General features: G+C 44.0%; 1 long non-coding RNA gene across 2 annotated transcripts in view; it reads left to right on the forward strand.

The window, feature by feature from the left end:
* The window catches only part of LOC137355414 (uncharacterized), a 78,817-nt gene that overhangs the window by 15,436 nt on the left and 44,545 nt on the right, over positions 1–18,836 (forward strand). The gene's annotated exons all lie outside the window — the stretch shown is intronic.

An 18,836-nucleotide genomic window follows, 5' to 3' on the forward strand; every position in this document is an offset into this window, starting at 1 on the left:
GATGCCATGAGACCTAATGGGGTCCGGAGTCAATGTTGAGGACTCCCAGGGCCACTTCTTCCCAGCTGTGCCGCAAGCTCTGAAGGGCCTGTCCTGCTGGTGGGACAGGACATACCCAGGGATGGTGATGGAGGAATCTGGGACTTTGGCTGTAAGGTATGATTCGGTGAGTATGACTATGTCAGGGACAGCTCTCCCAAATATGGCATGTCCTCACATGTTAGTAAGGAGGACTTTACAGGGTTGACTGCTCTGGATGTCATAGAGTCATAGAGTCATAGAGAGATACAACACTGAAACAGGCCCTTCGGCCCACCGAGTCTGTGCCGTATTCCGGTGTCTGGATCGATGCTGTGTGGTCCATCTGGTTTTATTTTTTTCCTCGACTTTCCATCAGCTGAGTGACTTGCTAGGCCAGTTAAGAGTCAACCATGGGTCTGGAATCACATGTAAGCCAGACCGGGTAAGGACAGCAGATTTCCTTCCCGACAGGGCATTAACGAACCAGATGCGTTTTTATGACAATCCAGTAATTTCACGATCACCATTACTGAGACTAACTACTCCAGATTTATTTACTAATTGAATTTAAATTCCACCAGCTGCTGTGGTGGGATTTGAACCCATGTCTCAGGAGCATGAGTCCAGACCTCTGGATGACTAGTCCAGTAACAATGCTACTACACTGCTATCCCCATATCTCTGTAACTTCCACTGGCTTTACAGCCTCCGAGGTCTCTGCGTTCCTCCAGTCCCTGATTTTCATCAGTCTACCATTGGTGGCCTTGCCTTCAGCTGGCTGGACCCTAAGCTCTGGAATTCCCTCCCTAAACCTCTCTGCCTCTCTCTCCTCCTTTAAGAACCTCCTCAAAACCTACCTCTTCCTATCCGAAAATCTCCTTTTGTATCTCAGTGCCAAATTTTGTTTGATAAACACTCCTGTGAAATGCTTCGGGACCTTTTAAAGACAATATATAAATGCAAATTGTTGTTTTAAAAAACGTTATAGGCAATTAAATACTTTTGAAATGTAGTCACTGTACTAATATAGGGGAAAAGAATTCCTTGAAGTTGTTTACTCAGGTACGAACTGGCATCACGTGTTATTTTCTGACTTCCTATCGTCCTGGCTTGATCATCAGCGTCATCACATCAATCAGATATTATTGTTTCATTGCATGTTTTAGTTTTAATTGGAATTACAATTGGTTTTTTTTGAATTACCTTTATATTCCACGAGACCCTTTTTACCCTTCCTGTTCCCGTCTAGGGAGAGGGATCTCGCTTAGTAAAGCAAAACAGCCCAGATGCTGGAAATCTGAAATTAAAATTAAAATGCTGGAAATTACTCAGCAGGTCTGGCAGTATCTGTGGAGGGAGAAACAGAGTTAATGTTTCAGTTCAGTGACATTTCTTCAGAACTGGAAGAAGTTAGAGATATAAGAGTTACAAGCATGTACAGAGGCATGTAGGGAGGGAGGGAACAACACAGTGTAAGGGTAAGAGGGTGAAAGGCAGGACTAAATAAATGACAAAAGGGATGATGGTGCAAGGCAAAAGGGGGTGGTAATGGAACAAGTGAAGAAACAAAAGATGGGTCTAGAGGAGGTGTAAATGGAAACAGTGGAATCATTTCCAACCCTTGCTGTCTGAAAAATGGCAGCGGTGGTAATGGTCTAAAGTTGCTGAATTCGATGTTGCGACTGGAAGGCTGTAACATGCCTGCGTAGAGCTGGTGTCAGCAATGCTGGGCCCCGCTGTACAATACAAAGTTATGAGCAGAGGTGAACGTAACTTTACCAGAACTGTCTGCCTGAAACATTTTTGTCACATTTTTTGTGGGTCCATTTCACAAGATCCGCCACATATATTGTTGCTGCCAGTTCCTCGACACAGGGGGTTTGTGCAACTGGTCACAGCTTTGATTGCAACACGAGCAGCACTCACTGAGCTTGCAGCCCAGAAGGACAGGAAGCAACTGTGGAGAAACAGATGTCAGTCGGTGAACATTTCCGACTCTCTCTTAGGACGCCATTCAGCCCATCATGCCTCTGCTAGCTCTCTGAAAGAGCTATCCAATTAGTCTCACTCCCCCACCGCTCTTTTCCCATAGATCTGTATCAAGTATTTGTCCAATTCCCCTTTGAAAGTTGCTATTGAATTTGCTTCCACTGCCCTTTCAAGCAAAACATTCCAGATCACAACAAATCGCTGTGTAAAAAAATGTTTCCTTATGTCACCTCTGGTTTCTTTCGCAAATTATCTTAAATCTGTGTCCTCTGGTTACTGACCCTCCTGCCTGTGGAAACAGCTTCTCTCTATCTACTCTATCAAAACCGTTCAAGTTTGAACATCTAAATGAACTTATTTGAGTTCCGAGGAAGGATCTTTAGCACGGTTGCCAACTGCGATTGCACATATTCCTGGAGGCTTTGTCACAGGCCACTCCAATAGCCTCACCCCCACGTGAAGATAGATCTACCCAGCAGCCAGTTTTAGCAAGACCCAACAGTTTTACATTGAGCTTGTCCATGCAAAACCTGTGCTTCTGGAAAACCCGAGGTGTGATTCATAATACAATGTTACATCAGCTAAAGGTACTGAGAGGTTCCAGGTGAGTCACGTTGATTGCACTACTGAGTGTAACTAACAGGACCGACCTCTTCATATTAAATCACAGTAATTGCGACATGAAGCTTCTTTAAGGTGTGCATTGAGCACCTTAAATGTGAGGTTATCCACTTTGGTAGCAAAAACAGGAAGGTAGATTATTATCTGAATGGCTATAAACTGAGAGAGGGCAATATGCAATGAGACCTGGGTGTTCTCGTACACCAGTTGCTGAAGGTAAGCATGCAGGTCCAACAGGCGGTAAAAAAGGCAAATGGTATGTTGGCCTTCATAGCGAGAGGATTCGAGTACAGGAGCAGGGATGTCTTGATGCAATTATACAGGGTATTGGTGAGGCCACACCTGGAATATTGTGCGCAGTTTTGGTCTCCTTATCCGAGGAAGGATGTTCTTGCTATGGAGTGAGTGCAGCGAAGGTTTACTAGACTGATTCCTGGGATGGCAGGACTAATGTATGAGGAGAGATTGAGTCAGTTAGGATTATATTCGCTGGAGTTGAGAAGAGTGAGGGGGGGATCTCATAGAAACCTATAAAATTCTAACAGGACTTGACAGGGTAGATGCAGGAAGGATGTTCCCGATGGTGGGGAAGTCCAGAACCAGGGGTCATAGTCTAAGGATACGGGGTAAACCTTTCAGGACTGAGATGAGGAGAAATTTCTTCATCCAGAGAGTGGTGAGCCTGTGGAATTCGCTACCACTGAAAGCAGTTGAGACCAAAACATTGTATGTTTTCAAGAAGGAGTTAGATATAGCTCTTGGGTCTAAAGGGATCAAAGGATATGGGGCGAAAGCAGGAACAGGTTACTGAGTTGGATGATCAGCCATGATCATAATGATTGGTGGAGCAGGTTCGAAGGGCCGAATGACCTAGTCCTGCTCCTATTTTCTATGTTTCTATGTTTCTTTCAGCGGCTGTGATTCAAAGTAATCATTTTAGCAGTTGAGGAGCTAAAAAGATCATTTACCCTGACAGACTCCCCACTCTAAATCCCATTACCATCTATTTGTAGCCAATCTGCATTACAATTGCAATTACACACAGCAAGGTTTGTTACTCCAATAGTCTGATATCAGTCAAGGCAAACAAAAATAAAAGGAATGCTTCCATTTATTTAGTGCCATTCATGACCTCAGGATGTCCCTAAGTGCTTTACAACTAATTAAATATTTTTTGAAGTGTAATCACTGTTGTAATGTAGGAAATGCAGCAGCCAATTTGCAGCAAACTCCCACAAACAGCAATGTGATAATAATCTGTTTCAATGAAGTTGGTTTAGGGATAAATATTGGCCAGGACACCAGGGAGAACTGCTCTTCTTCGAAATAGCGCCATTGGACTTTTACATGTACCTGAGAAGGCGGCTGGAGCCTCGGTTTAACATCTCATCCCTAGGATGGCTCCTTGGAGAGTGCAGCACTCCCTCAGTACTGTACTGCAGTGTCAGCCTGGAGTACGGGCTAGCAGTAGGGGGGGACTGCCTCAGTGCTGCAATGCCAGTGAAGGGAAATATCAGGGTTTGCACTTCTCATTGACTGGGTCCATATGGTGCTCAGGACTGCACTCCTGCCTCCAGTGCCTGGTGCACAGATCTGATCAAACTAGTTCCAGAAGAAACTAATCTTACATAGCAAAGAGCAACATTATTGCAGATGCTGAAAACAAAACAGAAGAAGCTGGAAATACTCAACCGTCAACTTCCATGAAGAAATATAAGTCAGTTCATGCTTCGGGACTAAAGACCCTCCATCAGCACATATCTGAGTCTCTAACAGGGTTGCCAACTCTGATTGGAGATATTGCTGGAGGTTTCATCACATGACCTTCAACCTCCCGGCACAGTCCAGCAGCCTTCTTTTCTCATCACCAAAATTGTTATAACTAATCAACAAAAGTGTTCAAAGAAAGTGAATGAAACGCGCAATATTTTTGATGCACCCTATCATTTCTCCCCCAGGCATTGGTCACAATAGTGTCCAGGAGATTAATCGTTGTTTCCCAGAGACTCCAGGACAATCCTGGAGGGTTGGCAACCCTATTCTTTAGACTTCAGACCTCGACTGACGCACTTCTGTTTCCCCACAGATATGGCCTGAGTATTTTGAAATATTTCCTGTCTTTGTTACCAAATTAAACTTGTTATCAATTTACGAACAATGACGGACAGGAAAAGACCCTCTGATCCATCCAGCCTGTCCCACACAATTGCGAAACCTTGTGTATCACAATAAGTAATAATCTCCACCCATGAAACCATGTGAACTCCTGGGAGAGGTAAAGAACAAAGCAAATAAAAGCCCAAGTCTATTTTGGGGGAGGGGTGAAAGAAATCTAGGAAATTCCTCTCTGACCCCGTTAGGTGATCAAAGCTGGTGTAGGAGATTACTCTGGCCCTGATAATTGCCTGCTGTACCTACCTTTTGTACAAAGTGATCTCCGCACCAGCCAGAAACAGGTACTTGAAGGAATTCAGTAAATCAATGTCCACTTAACAAGTTGGCAGCCGGTTCCTCAGGTCCACTATCCTCTGGGAAAACAACCACCTTCTGACATTTAACCTAGATCAGGCCCTCCATCACTTAAAATGTGACCCCTGGTTCTTGTTAACTTACTGAATTGGAACAAACTTTCAACTGGAACACAATCATTCACTTCATCGTTGTTAGGAAGATGTGAAGGCTTTAGAGAGGGTGCAGGAAAGATTTACAGGAATGGTTCCAGGGCTGAGGGACTTCAGTTACGTGGATAGATTTGAGAAACTGGGAATGGTCTCCTTAGGGAAGAGAAGTTTGTGAGGAGATTTGATAGAGGGTCAAAATCATGAGAGGTGGAGACAAAATAGGTAGAAACTGTTCCCATTGGCAGAGGTGTTGAAAACAAATGGACACAGATTTAAGATGATTGACAAAAACACCAAAGGTGACATGAGGAAAAGTTTTTTACGTAGCGAGTGGCAATCCACTGCCTGAGAGCGTGCTGGAGGCAGCTTCAATCATGGCTTTTGAGAGGGAATTGGATAAACATCTGAAAGAGAAAAAAATTGCAGGGTTATGAGGAAAGGGTGAGGAGTGGGAGTAGCTAAACTGCTTTTCCAGAGAGCTAGTAAGGGCGCAAGGGGACAAATGGCCTCCTTCTGTGCTGTAACCATTCTAGAATTCTGATTCTATTCTACTGTCAGGTTCATTATAACAGCTGACCAAAAACACGGGCCATTCTGATGGCTGGATAGCAAACACAGTAAGTTTATTTTGGCAGCCACTGATTCAGGGTCACCATTAAACCTAACATAAACCTAGTTATTGAAGTTGACCCTTGCGGGAAGGTGTGTGTGGGTGTGTGTGGGTGTGTGGTGGGACATTGGCTGTGGGCAGGATGGGGCCGAGTTACAGTGTCCCTTGCAGTGTCATAGTTTACCAATGCTCACAGTTCAGGATCACATGAGAATAATAACTGCTTGTCTGAACAGCACCCACGGAATGGGACCACGGCCAGTAGTAAACACCTTCTGCGGAAGTCAAGAAAGAATAAATGAACTTGCTTTTATGTAGTGCCTTTCATGACATCCCAAAGTGCTTTCTTCACAGCCAATGAAGTGTCGTCGATGTAAGGAAACTAACAGCCAATTTGCCCAAAGAAAATTCAACAACAACTTGTATATACATAGTGCCTTTAACATAATAAAATATCCTAAGGCGGGTCACAGGAATATTATAAAATAAGACATGGCACTGAGCCACATAAGGAGGTATTAGATCAGATGCCAAAAGCTTGGCCAAAGAGGTAGCTTTTAAGGATCATCGTAAAGGAGAAAAATGAGGTGGAGAGGCAGAGGAATTCCAGAGCTCAGGGTCAAGGCAGCTAAAGGCACAGCCACCAATGGTGGAGTGATTAAAATTGGGATGCTCAAGAGGCCAGAATTGGAGGATTGCAGATAGCTCGGAGGGTTGTGGGGCTGGAGGAGATTACAGAGATAGGGCCATGGAGGGATGTACAAACAAGGATAAGAATTTTAAAATCAAGACGTTTCTTGCTAGAAGCACAATCAGCCCACAAACAGCTAGAAGATAATGACCAGAAAATCTATGTTAATGATGTTGGTTGAGGGATATTATAATGGTTTGGACACCCCGAAGAACTATCCTGCTCTTCTTCGAAACAGTGGCATCTTTCACATCCATCAATAGGGCAGATGGGGCCTCAGCTTAAAGTCTCATTCAAAGGAGAGTACCTCTGATAGTCAGCAGTCCCTCAGTAGTGTACTAGAGAGTGCCAGCATAGATTTTGTGTGTAAGTCTCTCGAGTGGTCGAGTGCCGCCCACTGCGCCATGGCTGTTTCTGCTGTTGGCAATTGCTGTGCATATCCTACAGGTCGGAAGCTGATCTCCTTGGCTTGACCGGCTGGTGTGAGCAGCATTGAGCAGCTCCCTCGTTTCGTTCGGGCTCACAGTCACTGCAACACATACAAACAGGCAGGTAATTCAACACCATCCAGGCTCCTGAACACGATGAAGCAGATGGGGGTCAGAGGTGAGTGAAAATGCTGAGTGTGCACATTCAATTGGGATCCAGATGACTGAGAGCTGAATTGGATCCTCCCACTGTAAATAGAGAATGTACTGCTGTACACAGAGAAGCAGATGGAACTGGTTAGGAACGCTTTAACCATTTGGGTGCTGCAATAAGAAAGAGGGACTTGATTTTATATTGTGTGTTATTAGATCTCCCAGAAACATCTCAAAGCATTGATCACACATTGTCATGTTATAAGTTATCAGTTTGGCTCAGTATGTAGCACTCTCACCTCTGAGTGAGAAGATTGTGGGTTTAAATTCCACTCCAGAGACATGAGCACAAATTCCAGCCTGAAAGTTCAGTGAAATGGTAAGGGAGTGCTGCACTGTCAGAGGTGCAGTCTTTTGGATGAAGTGATAAAACTGAGGCTCCATCTGTCCTCTCAGGTGGACATTAATGATCCCGTGGCATTATTTCGAAGAAGTGCAGTGGAGTCCTCCACAGTGTTCTGGCCAATATTTATTCCTCAGCCAATCCCACAAGCAACAGATGATCTGGTCATTATCACGTTGCTGATTGTGGGATCATGCTGTGTGCAAATGGCTGCCAATTTTATCTACAGTGATTACACTTCAAAAGTACTTAATTGGCTGTAAAGCGCTTTGGGATGTCCTGAGGTTGGGAAAGGCGCTATATAAAGGCAAGTTCTTTCCTTTCAGTGATTACTTTGGGATGCACTGTGGGTAAACACACCAGAAATGAGATGGTTAATCTTTTTCTAGTAGTTTTGGGTGAGGGCGGGATGTTGTCTGGGACACTTCCTTTCCTTCAAATCTGCAATGGGATCTTCAATGTCCATTTGAAAAGGCGTGCAGAACCTTGTTTCAATGTCTCATCCAAAACACACCTCTGACAATGCAGTACTCCCTCAGTGCTGCGTTGGCGCATCAGCCTAGATTATGTGCTCAAACTCTAGAATGGATAGAATAGATCTTGAGCTCCCAAAAAGTCAAAGTTCTGGACGCAGTGAGTGAACAGGGCTACCTTTGTAATGTTGCACTGTTCACCATCCTCTCTTAGGGAATCATTTTGACTTTGGAGAGAGTGTAAAGCAGGGGATATATCGGCTAAGATGCTGGTTATATATCGCTGCTGATTTTCATTTGATGCATAAAAAGGGGTTGATCCGAGATCATCCATTGTTGCCCCAAAGTCAAAATTATTTTGTTATTGTTTTCTGTCCTGTTTTGATTCTGCTTCCAACTGAGTTTGGCATTGCACCAACATTTGAAAAGAGTTTCAAGATCATTTTACACCCAGTCAATAAAAGTAAAATGGTCCCATGACATTCCTTCAGCAAAGTGAGTGAATACCCTGTTTTTCAACTCTTGCAACTCTTGACCCTGTAGCATTAACTCCCAAGGGCAGGGACTGAGCGTTAGTCAATATACATGGACACCAGCCCTGCTCCATCTGTCGTAATAAGGGCTCTCATTGACCTTCTGAAAAGTCTTCATTCGAAACGCAATAGCAGATGAGATGTTATGTGAGAGCAGCAGACAGTTGGTGTGTGAGATAGAAGTTGCTAGCCATTTGTTTGGCAGCTGGTAACACCTAATTGGACTTTGCGTTGAATTGCACATGGGTCAGTTTCATAGGTCTGCCCCATTGATACAACTGAACAGTGCCTGCAATATTTATATTTCTAAAGGTGCAAATGTACACTGTGCAGATGCTGATTACTTGGGTGCATGCGATAGAAAGATACATTTTAACGGCTCCTCCTTAAAAAGAAAGAGCTTGCATTTCTATAGCACCTTTCACATCCTCAGGACGTCCCAAGTGGTTCACAGCCAATGAATTTTTTTTTGAAGTGTGGTCACTGTTCTTATATAGGCAAATGTGGAAGCCATATTGCACACGTAAGATCCCACAAACAGTAACTGAGTTATATTTCCAGATCATATGTTTTGAGAAACTATGTTGGACTTCCACAAACAAATTCCTGGGTATAACCTGTATTGAGTCTGCTATCATTCTCAGATCTCTCCCAGCCTCTTCCCTGGTTAATTCGATTAATTTTAAAGATTAGTTGCTCTCAACTAGTTGGCCATTACATGCTTTCAATGTTTCATTTCTAACAGTTGTCTTCCCTCCACCCTTGCCCTTCAGAAACTTTGATGCTGAAACACTAACTTTCCCCCAGCAATTATACTACCAGCAAGAAACAAGGGAGTGCTAAACCAGTTGGTTAAAGCATCGCCAGCAGTCAGCTCCCAGACAGAGAATGAGGAGAATCAGCAATGGGATTCCCTAGCCTATGGAGCTTGCTGACCTTCATTGGCTTCAGCTCCGAGAACACCTCGATTTTTAAGATTCTCATCGTCATTCCCAAATGCCTCCATGTGTAACTCTGTAACCTCCTCCAGCCCTACAACCCTCCAAGATCTCTGCACTCCTCTCACGCTGGCCTCTTGCACATCCATTGGCAGCTGTGCCTTCAGCTACCTAGACCCAAGCTCTGAAATTCCCTCCCTAAACCTCTCTGCCACTACACATCTCTCTGCTCCTTTAAGACGCTCCGTAAAACCTACCTCTTTGACCAAGCTTTTTGTTAATATCTCCTTGTGTGGCTCAGTGCCATATTTTGTTTGATAACGCTTCTGTGAAGTGCTTTGTAAGGTTTTTACTGTATTAAAGGAGCTATATAAATGCAAGTTGTTGTTCCCCACAATTTTCCAGTCAAAGCCATGCCTGACCAAACTTATCTTTACACATGCAATTGCAGCACACTTCAGTCAAGATGTTGAGAGTCTATATAATCTAAACTAGTACTCCAGAGCAGTACTGAGGGAGCGCAGCACTGTCTTTGGATGAGGTGTTTAAATGGGGTCTGGTCCTGGTGGTGAGAAGGGCCCTCCTCATCAGATCCTTCCAGCATGCCTCCACTGGAGGCTTCACCGGTTCCACCTGCTGCCCTCGAGGTGGCTGCGGTGGAGAAGAGACTGTTGCCCACCTCCTTCTTGAATGTGCCTTTGCGAAGCAGCTGTGGGAAGAGATCCAGTGGTTTTTGTCGAGGTTCATCCCGAGCAGCTCCGTAACACAGGAGTCTGTGCTCTATGGGCTGTTCCCAGCGACGCACACCAAGATATAGATCAACTGTTGCTGGAGGACTATCAACTCGGTGAAGGGCGCACTTTGGCCAGCCCGAAACTTGCAGGTCTTCCAGGGCAATGAGTTGTCCATGACTGAGTGTTGCAGACTGACACATTCCATTGTCCAGGACTACGTGCTGAGGGACGCACTAAAGCTTGGGGCAGCTGCAGCAAAGGCTCAATGGGGAAAGGTGTAAGGTCTTCCTGCCATAGTGAACTGAGGGGCTGGAACCAGTGTAAAACCCCTCGGGTTGTATACACCAAAATGTTTTTTGCTATATTATGCCAATGTAAAATGCATCTAAAATAGAATGGCAAGAGTTGTGAGACAACACATGTTTCTGTATCGAAGAAATCTGATCTCTATTGTATTTTCTGAAATGTGAAATTTGAACTGTTTTGTAATGTATTTTTGCAAACTTTTATGAATATAATATATTTTTGGGAAAAGAAAGAAAAGATAAAATTATTTGAAGAAGGGTCTGAAACCCTCCTGAATTCTCAGACAACATTCCTCTTTTCACAATTGCCATCAAAAATATTTCTTAAAATTCATTTTGGGATTACAGTCATCTGCGTTAGTGTGGGACTGGAGTCACAAATAGGCCCAGAGAGGGAAAGGATAGGAGGTTTCCTTTCCTAAAAGGCATTAGTGAACGAGTTGGGTTTTGCAACAATCCGGCAGCTCCATGGTCAATTTTACTGATCCCAGCAGTTATTTCCAGAGTTTTTAAATTGAATTCAAATTCCCAATCAGCCAATGTGAGCTTTGTTCTAACATTCCCTTGAATAATAGCCCAGGAACATAACCACTGAACCCTGTCCTTCACCTCAATGCTGTATGACTGTCATGTCTATTGATATGACCGTTGCCTCTCAAACAGTAATTAACTGAAGTACCACATTAGTGGAACTAACTCGCCCTCTCTATTTACAGACAACATTTGAAGTTTAGTCACTGTTGTCTTGTAGGCAAACACAGCAGCCAAATTGCATACACCAAGGTTCCACAAGCGGCAAATAAATGAATGACTAGTCAATGTGTTTTTGATCTGGTTGTTTGGGAATGAGGGCTGATTAGGACACTGGGGAACTCACTGCTGTTCCATCAAATCATACCATGGGATTTTTTACATCCAACATGTAGATGGGGGCCTCAGTTGAACAAAACCAACACCTCAAACTATGCAGCACTTTCTGAGAATGCTTTGAAAAACCTATCCAATTAGCTCCATGCCTCCTGCACTTTGTTGAGTGAAATCATTGGAATTCCTGCCCTTCAGATCATAATAGAAAACATAGAAAATTTACAGCACAGAAGGAGGCCATTCGGCCCATCATGTGAATCCTACCTTCCAGCTCTTGGTCCGTAGCCCTGTTGGTTATGGAACCTTAAGTGCATATCCGAGTATCTTTTAAACGTGATGAGAGTTTCTGCCTCTACGACCCTTTCAGGCAGTTAGTTCTAGATCCACACCACAGTCTGGGTGAAAAAAAAATTCCTCAGCTTCCCTCTAATCTTCTGCCAATTACTTTAAGTCTATTCCCACTGGTTATTGACCTCTCTGCTAATTTTTATTTTATTTAGAGATACAGCACTGAAGCAGGCCCTTTGGCCCACTGAGTCTGTGCTGACCATCAACCACCTATTTATACTAATCCAACATTAATCCCATATTCCTACCACATCCCCATAACACTGACCTATACTAGGGGCAATTTACAATGGCCAATTTATCTATCAACCTGCAAGTCTTTTGGCTGTGGGAGGAAACCAGAGCACCCGGTGAAAACCCATGCAGTCACAGGGAGAACTTGCAAACTCTACACAGGCAGTACCCAGAAATTAACCTGGGTTGCTGGAGCTCGCTGTGGTGCTAACCACTGCGCCACTGTGCCATAGGTCCTTCCTAGCCACTCTATTCAGGCACCTCATAATCTTATTCACCTCAATTAAATTTCCCCTCTGCCTCCTCTGTCCAAAGAAACAACCCCAGCCTACCCAATCTTTCCTGATTGACTGAGGCAGATTCTGGCCACTTTGAGAATAAGAAACCTGCCAATTCAAGACAGGAATTGGCAACTCCACCTGATCCTGCAGATGGAGGGATCATTGAGGATGCAACACACACCTTGCACACAGTATACGGAAATACATTCACTTCTGGGAGCTGTTTTGAGTTCAGTTTTGTACAAAGCATCAATTGTCGCATCCTGACACACAAGGATACAGTAAAGTGACTGCTATCTTCTACTAAGCCTTTTATATGATGGAATCTGGGAATCCAAGAGTGCAGTTTCTATCCTGTTCCTAACTTCACAACCAAGAGCCCTAGGATACAAATGCTTCAGTGATTCCTGTTGTAAACCTCTTAAATGTCTTCACATTGTCACCATTGGAGAGGTAGAGAAATAGAAACAGCCGTTGAAAAGCAGCCCTCTTGATAACATTAACATTGGTCACTTGTGGAGTTTGGATCGCAGGAGACCAATGTTTATTCTCCAGATCCTAGCATGGACATGACCAAAGCCAGGTCAGTGAGTATCTCTTGTCTCCGAGTCAGCAGGTTGTGGATTCAGACCTCACTCCAGAGACTTCAGGACGTACTCTAGGCTGACACTCCAGTGCAGAACTGAGGGAGCACTGCCCTGTCGGAGGTGCCGTCTTTTGAAGGAGATGTTAAACTGAACAGGGGCCTCGGTCTAACATGCTGGACATAAAAGATCTCATGGCACAATTTTGAAGAAGAGCAGGGTAGCTATCCCCGATCACCAGGAAAGGTCATCGACCTGAAATGTTAACTCTGCTTTTCTCTCCACAGATGCTTTTTTTCCCCCCCAAAAATATACTTTATTCATAAAAATTTGTGAAAAACAGTTCAAAACAGTTCAAAACGATTCAAATTTCACATTTTGGAAAGTACAATGGAGATCAGATTTCTTTAATACAGAAACATGAGATGCCTCACAACTCTTCCCATTCCATTTGACATGCAATGTACATTTGCATTACACATCAAAAACATATTTTGTTGCATACAGCCCGAGGGGTTTTACACAGGTCCCAGTCCCTCGGTTCACTATGGCAGGACGACCTTACACAGTGGCCTTTCCCCATTGAGCCTTTGTGGTGGCTGCCCCAAACTTTAGTGCGTCCCTCAGCACGTAGTCCGGGATTTTGGAATGTGTCAGTCTGCAACACTCGGTCGTGGACAACTCTTTGCACTGGAAGACCAGCAAGTTTCGAGCAGACCAAAGAGCGTCTTTCACCGAGTTGATGGTCCTCCAGCAGCAGTTGATGTTTATCTCAGTGTGCGTCCCTGGGAACAGCCCGGAGAGCACAGACTCCTGTGTTACAGAGCTGCTCGGGATGAACCCCGACAAAAACTACGCCTGCTTTGCAAAGGCATATTCCAGAAGGAGGTGGACGACAGTCATAAGATGTGACGTGCATCAATGAGGTGAATGACCAGATAGGCTGTATTATTGGTGGCAGAGAAAAACAGTTCTGATGAAAGGTCACACAGACCTGAAACGTTAACTCTCTCTCTGCACAGATGCTGCCTGACTTGCTGAGTATCTCCAGCATTTTCTGTTTTTAGTTTCAGATTTCCAGCATCCACAGTATTTTGCTTTTGTGTTTGATTTAACCCCGGTGTTCGACCAAGATTTATCCCTCAATCAACATCACAAAAATAAACAGATTATCTGGTCATTGCCACATTGCTGTTTGTGGGATCTTGCTGTGTGCAAATTGGCTGGCGCGTTTCCTACATTACAACAGTGACTACAGTTCAAAAGTATTTAATTGGCTGTAAAGTGCTTTGCGACATCCTGAGGTTGTGGAAGGCGCTATAGAAATGCAAGTTTTTTAAAGACACTAGAATAGAAATTCCACAGAGTTTCTCCAGAGCAAAAACTTCAGTTCCATGAAGATCCTAGAGAACGAAGATTCTACTCCTCTGTGAATCTTATTTTAATGATACGTGCACAGAATAGTTTGCTTATAGTTTCCTAAGGGAGTAAGGAAAAAAAATGTCTCCTTTCAGCTTTGTTCACACACAGTTTAATAAGTTTCATTTTATAACTAGTGGATTGCACTAGCTGATGCATATTACTTGATTTCTCCCCATTCTCTCTGATCCTGTCCTGTGCCCCAAGGGCTCAGGAGGCACAGCTCAGAAGACAGCCAGGTCTGAGAGAGGTTTGCAGGCAGCAGACTGAATTGAACAGTGTCACTGGGTCCTAGTGCCTGGCAGCAACAAAGGGAAAGTGTAAAACTTTACAGCTTAGTGCTCTTGGTGCAGTGCTGTGCTTAATGGAAAACTAGATCAGGAAATCAGCCACTGAAACCCTACTTGTCTCTTGCCTGGTTTTCCATGCATTGAGATTAACCTCCATTTCTCCTCTTGGATTCACTCTTTGATACAACCTTTTTTTTTGCTGAACAGGCAAATTGTACACTTGTCCCTCTAATCCCAAGGTCCCATTTCCCACATTCAAATCTAGACATTCCCCTACAGCTCACTCAGTGCTGGTGACAAGTGTAAAATGAATTCCCTTGATGACTGAGCAGGGTACATTTTCAGACAAACTCCTAGCCTCATGACAAACACTTCCAGTGGTGTGGAACTGTGACAGTTGGCTGCTCAGATGGCGTTGTGTTTAACCGAGCATTGTCCATTAAAAATAGTTGCTCAGATTCTTCCTGTAATCCAAAAGACTAGTCACTGAGATGAAGTTTCTGTACATCGACAGCTGCTTGTAAATTCCCAGCTCCTGAATGTTAGCATAAGGATCAGTTGTGAAGATCAACACCAATTAAAATCGGGGATGCACAAGAGGTCAGAAGTAGATGTGCACAGAGATCTTAGAGGGCTGGAGGAGGTTACAGAGATAAAGAGCAGAAAATGCTTGTTTCTCTTTTTTAATTTCTTTTTTTAAGCATCTTAAAACATGCAATGACAAGTTACTGCAAACAGCATGAATTGGCAGAAAGACCTCTCCCTCAGATTCACCAATCATTAGAAGTAGGTTAATAAGGCCATAAAAATGCAAACAAAGCACGGCAGTTCATTTCTAAAGGAATAGAATTGAAAAGCAGGGAAGTTATGTTAAAAACCTGTATAGAACCTTGGTTTAGACCACACTTGGAATACTGTGAACAGTTCTGGTCCCTGTGTAACAAAAAGAATATAGAAGCACTGGAGACGGTGGAGACGGTGTAAAAATGATTTACCAGGATGATACCAGAACCAAGAAGTTATACTAATCAGGCAAGATTGAACAGGCTGGGGCTCGTTTCTCTGGGAAAGATGAAAACTGAGGGGGTAACCTGATAGAGGCCTTTAAGATTATGAAAGGGTTCGATAGGGATAGAGATGTTTCCACTTGTGAAGGGAGCCCAAAACGAGGGGCCATAAATATACAATAGCCACTAATAAATCCAATAAGGAATTCAAGAGAAACATCTTCACCAAGACTGTGGCAAGAATGTGGAACACGCTACCCTCAGAGCAGCTGAGCTTCACTAGGCTTGTTCCTGGGATGAAGGGGTTGGCTTATAAGGAAAGGTTGAGCAGGTTGGGCCTATACTCATTGGAGTTTAGAATAATGAGTGGTGATCTTATTGAAACGTATAAGATCTTGAGAGGACTTGACAGGGTTAATGCTGAGACGACGGTTTCCCCCCGTGGGAGAATCTGGAACTAGGGGGCACAGTTTAAAAATAAGGGGTCTCCCATTTAAGAGGGTGATGAGGAGGAACTTGTTCCCTCAGAGGCTTGTTAATCTTTGGAATTCTCTTCCCCAGAGAGCAGTGGAGGCTGGGTCATTGAATATATTCAAGGCTGAGTTAGACAGATTTTTGATCTGCAAGGGAATCGAGGGTTATGGGGGTCAGGCAGGAAAGTGGAGTTAAGGCCACAATCAGATCAGCCATGATCATATTGGATGGTGGAGCAGGCTGAAGGGGCTGAATGGCCTACTCCTGCTCCTAGTTCTTCTGTTCTTATGATCTTAGAATAGCATAGATGTAATTAAAGGGAAGCTAGATAAACACATGAGTGGGAAAGGAATAAAAGGATATGTTGATAGGGTGAGATGAATTAGGGTGAGAGAAGGTTCATGTGGAGCTTAAACCAAGGCACCTGTTATTATGCTGCAAATTCTATGTAATGTAATTATACCCAAAGTAACAATGAAGGCATTTTGATAACGGTTTGAGTGTGAAATTTTACCTGAATGATACTGTTAAAATTCATTTAGCAACTTTGGAAAAGTAAACAAGCACAGAAATTCCATCACAGCATGAACAGAGAAACGCTTTGTGTTGTGCACTGAGGGAGTCACTCTAACATGCACAGATTGCATCATCCACAGTCGGCAGACACAGAGAAAAAAATATCACCTGCCAGCCTCGGCTGTTGAGAAAGGCTGAGGCCTTTAATTAAAAACCTTAATGAGGGCACTTGTTTGGAGGGCAGAGTACAGGTAATCATATCATTGTCAAATGTGGATTTCTTGCTTTGATGTTTGCAGCCTTATGTTTGCATGGTTGTCAGAAGGCTGAGAGGGAAAAATTGAAGAAAAGGAGTTTCCACTTGTGGCAGGGGTGGGGGTGGGGAAGTCCAAAACTAGGGGCCATAAATATAAGATAGTCACTAATAAATCCAATAGGGAATTCAGGAGAAACGTCTTTACCCGGAGAGTGGTGTGAATGTGGAACTGGCTACCACAGGGAGCAGCTGAGGCAGATAGCAAAGACGCATTTAAGAGGAAGCTGGATAAACACACGAGGGAGCTCCCGTGGCGGTCACCCAAGCCATCTTCCGCTTTATCTGGAGATCCAAAATGGACTGTGTCCGCAGAGACACTATGTTCAAACCTGTGGATAAAGGGGCAAAAAATGTACCCAGCGTCGCCCTCATCCTGATGGCCACCTTCGTGTGCGGCTGCATCAAGCTGTGCGTAGAATCCCAGTACGTAAACACCAAGTGTCACTACGTGCTGAGGTTTTATCTGTCCCCGGTGTTGCGAAGGATGGGTCTGGCCACATTGCCACGGGACGCACCATCCAGTTGGGCCGTGCCGTACCACCTATCCGTCGTGGAAAGATTTGTGCAGAAAAACACCTTTGACCACCAATCCATCAGGCAGTGGTCGGCACGGAATGTCCCCAAGGCCCTACGGGAAAAGGAGATGGTGGATCCTGTCAGATGGTTCCCCGAGTTGACTGCCAAAGTCATTTGGCAGAATGCCTCATCAGCTGAGCTTTCAAACAAGCACCAAGATGTAACTTAGCTGGTGGTGAGAAAGGCCCTCGCCATGCATGCCCAGAATCTTACCGCCTCTGCAAGCTGCCCTCGAGGTGGCTGTGGTGGGGAAGAGACCGTCATCCACCTCCTTCTGGAATGTGCCTTTGCAAAGCAGGTTTGGAAAGAGATGCAGTGGTTTCTGTCAAGCTTCATCCCAAGCAGCTCGGTAACACAGGAGTCTGTGCTCTACGGGCTGTTCCCAGGGATGCGCTCTGAGAAAAACATCAACTGCTGCTGGAGGATCATCAACGCAGTGAAAGACGCTGTTCGGTCTGCTTGAAACTTGCTGGTCTTCCAGTGCAAAGAGTTGTCCACAACTGATTGTTGCAGACTGGCACATTCCAAGTTCCAGGACTACGTGCTGAGGGACGCACTAAAGCTTGGGGCAAGTGCCGTAAAGGCTCAATGGGGAAAGACCACTATGTAAGGTCCCCCACCATAGTGAACTGAGGGGCTGGAACCTGTGTAAAACCCCTTGGGCTGTATACACCAAAAATGTTTTTGCTGTGTAATGTAAATATACATTGCATATAAAATGGTTGCAAGAGTTGTGAGGCAACTGATGTTGTGTAGCCAAGGAATCTGATCTCTATTGTACTTTCCAAAATGTCAAATTTGAACTGTTTTGTTATGTATTTTTTGGAAATTTTTATGAATATCTATCTTTGGGGAAAAAAAACATGAGGGAGAAAGGAATAGGATATACTGATAGGGTGAGATGAAGTAGGGTGGGAAGAGGCTTGTGTGGAGCATAAACACTAGCATGCACCGGTGGACAGAATGGCCTTTTTCTGTGCTGTAGCCTCAATGTAATTTTGGCAAAAAAAACCCCTCCAAATTTCTTTATGCAATTTGATTGGTTCACCTTCTGCTTTCTGAGGAACGTCCCGATGACCATTGTAGTTAATAAATTTAGATCAGAATTGGTATGCATCTCAGCCAATCAGCTTGATGTAAGTTGAACAGAAATAAATCTGCACTAGGCTGGAATGAGACCAGCCAATCAAATTTAAAGAATTTGTAAATAAGAACTGTGCAACTGGAATAGGTGGAATGGAAAATTTGTACATAAGGCAGGCCAATAGCAAATAGTGTGAAGAAACTGAGACATTGAAACGAAGTGTGACCAAACTCTGTGCGAAGCATATCCAATGACAAAACACAACAGTGTTCGGATAAATGGGTTATTTTATTATCAAATACAATGTAATTATTGAGAAT

This window comes from Heterodontus francisci, chromosome 42 (assembly GCF_036365525.1).
Source record: "Heterodontus francisci isolate sHetFra1 chromosome 42, sHetFra1.hap1, whole genome shotgun sequence".
NCBI classification, from domain to species: Eukaryota; Metazoa; Chordata; class Chondrichthyes; order Heterodontiformes; family Heterodontidae; genus Heterodontus; species Heterodontus francisci.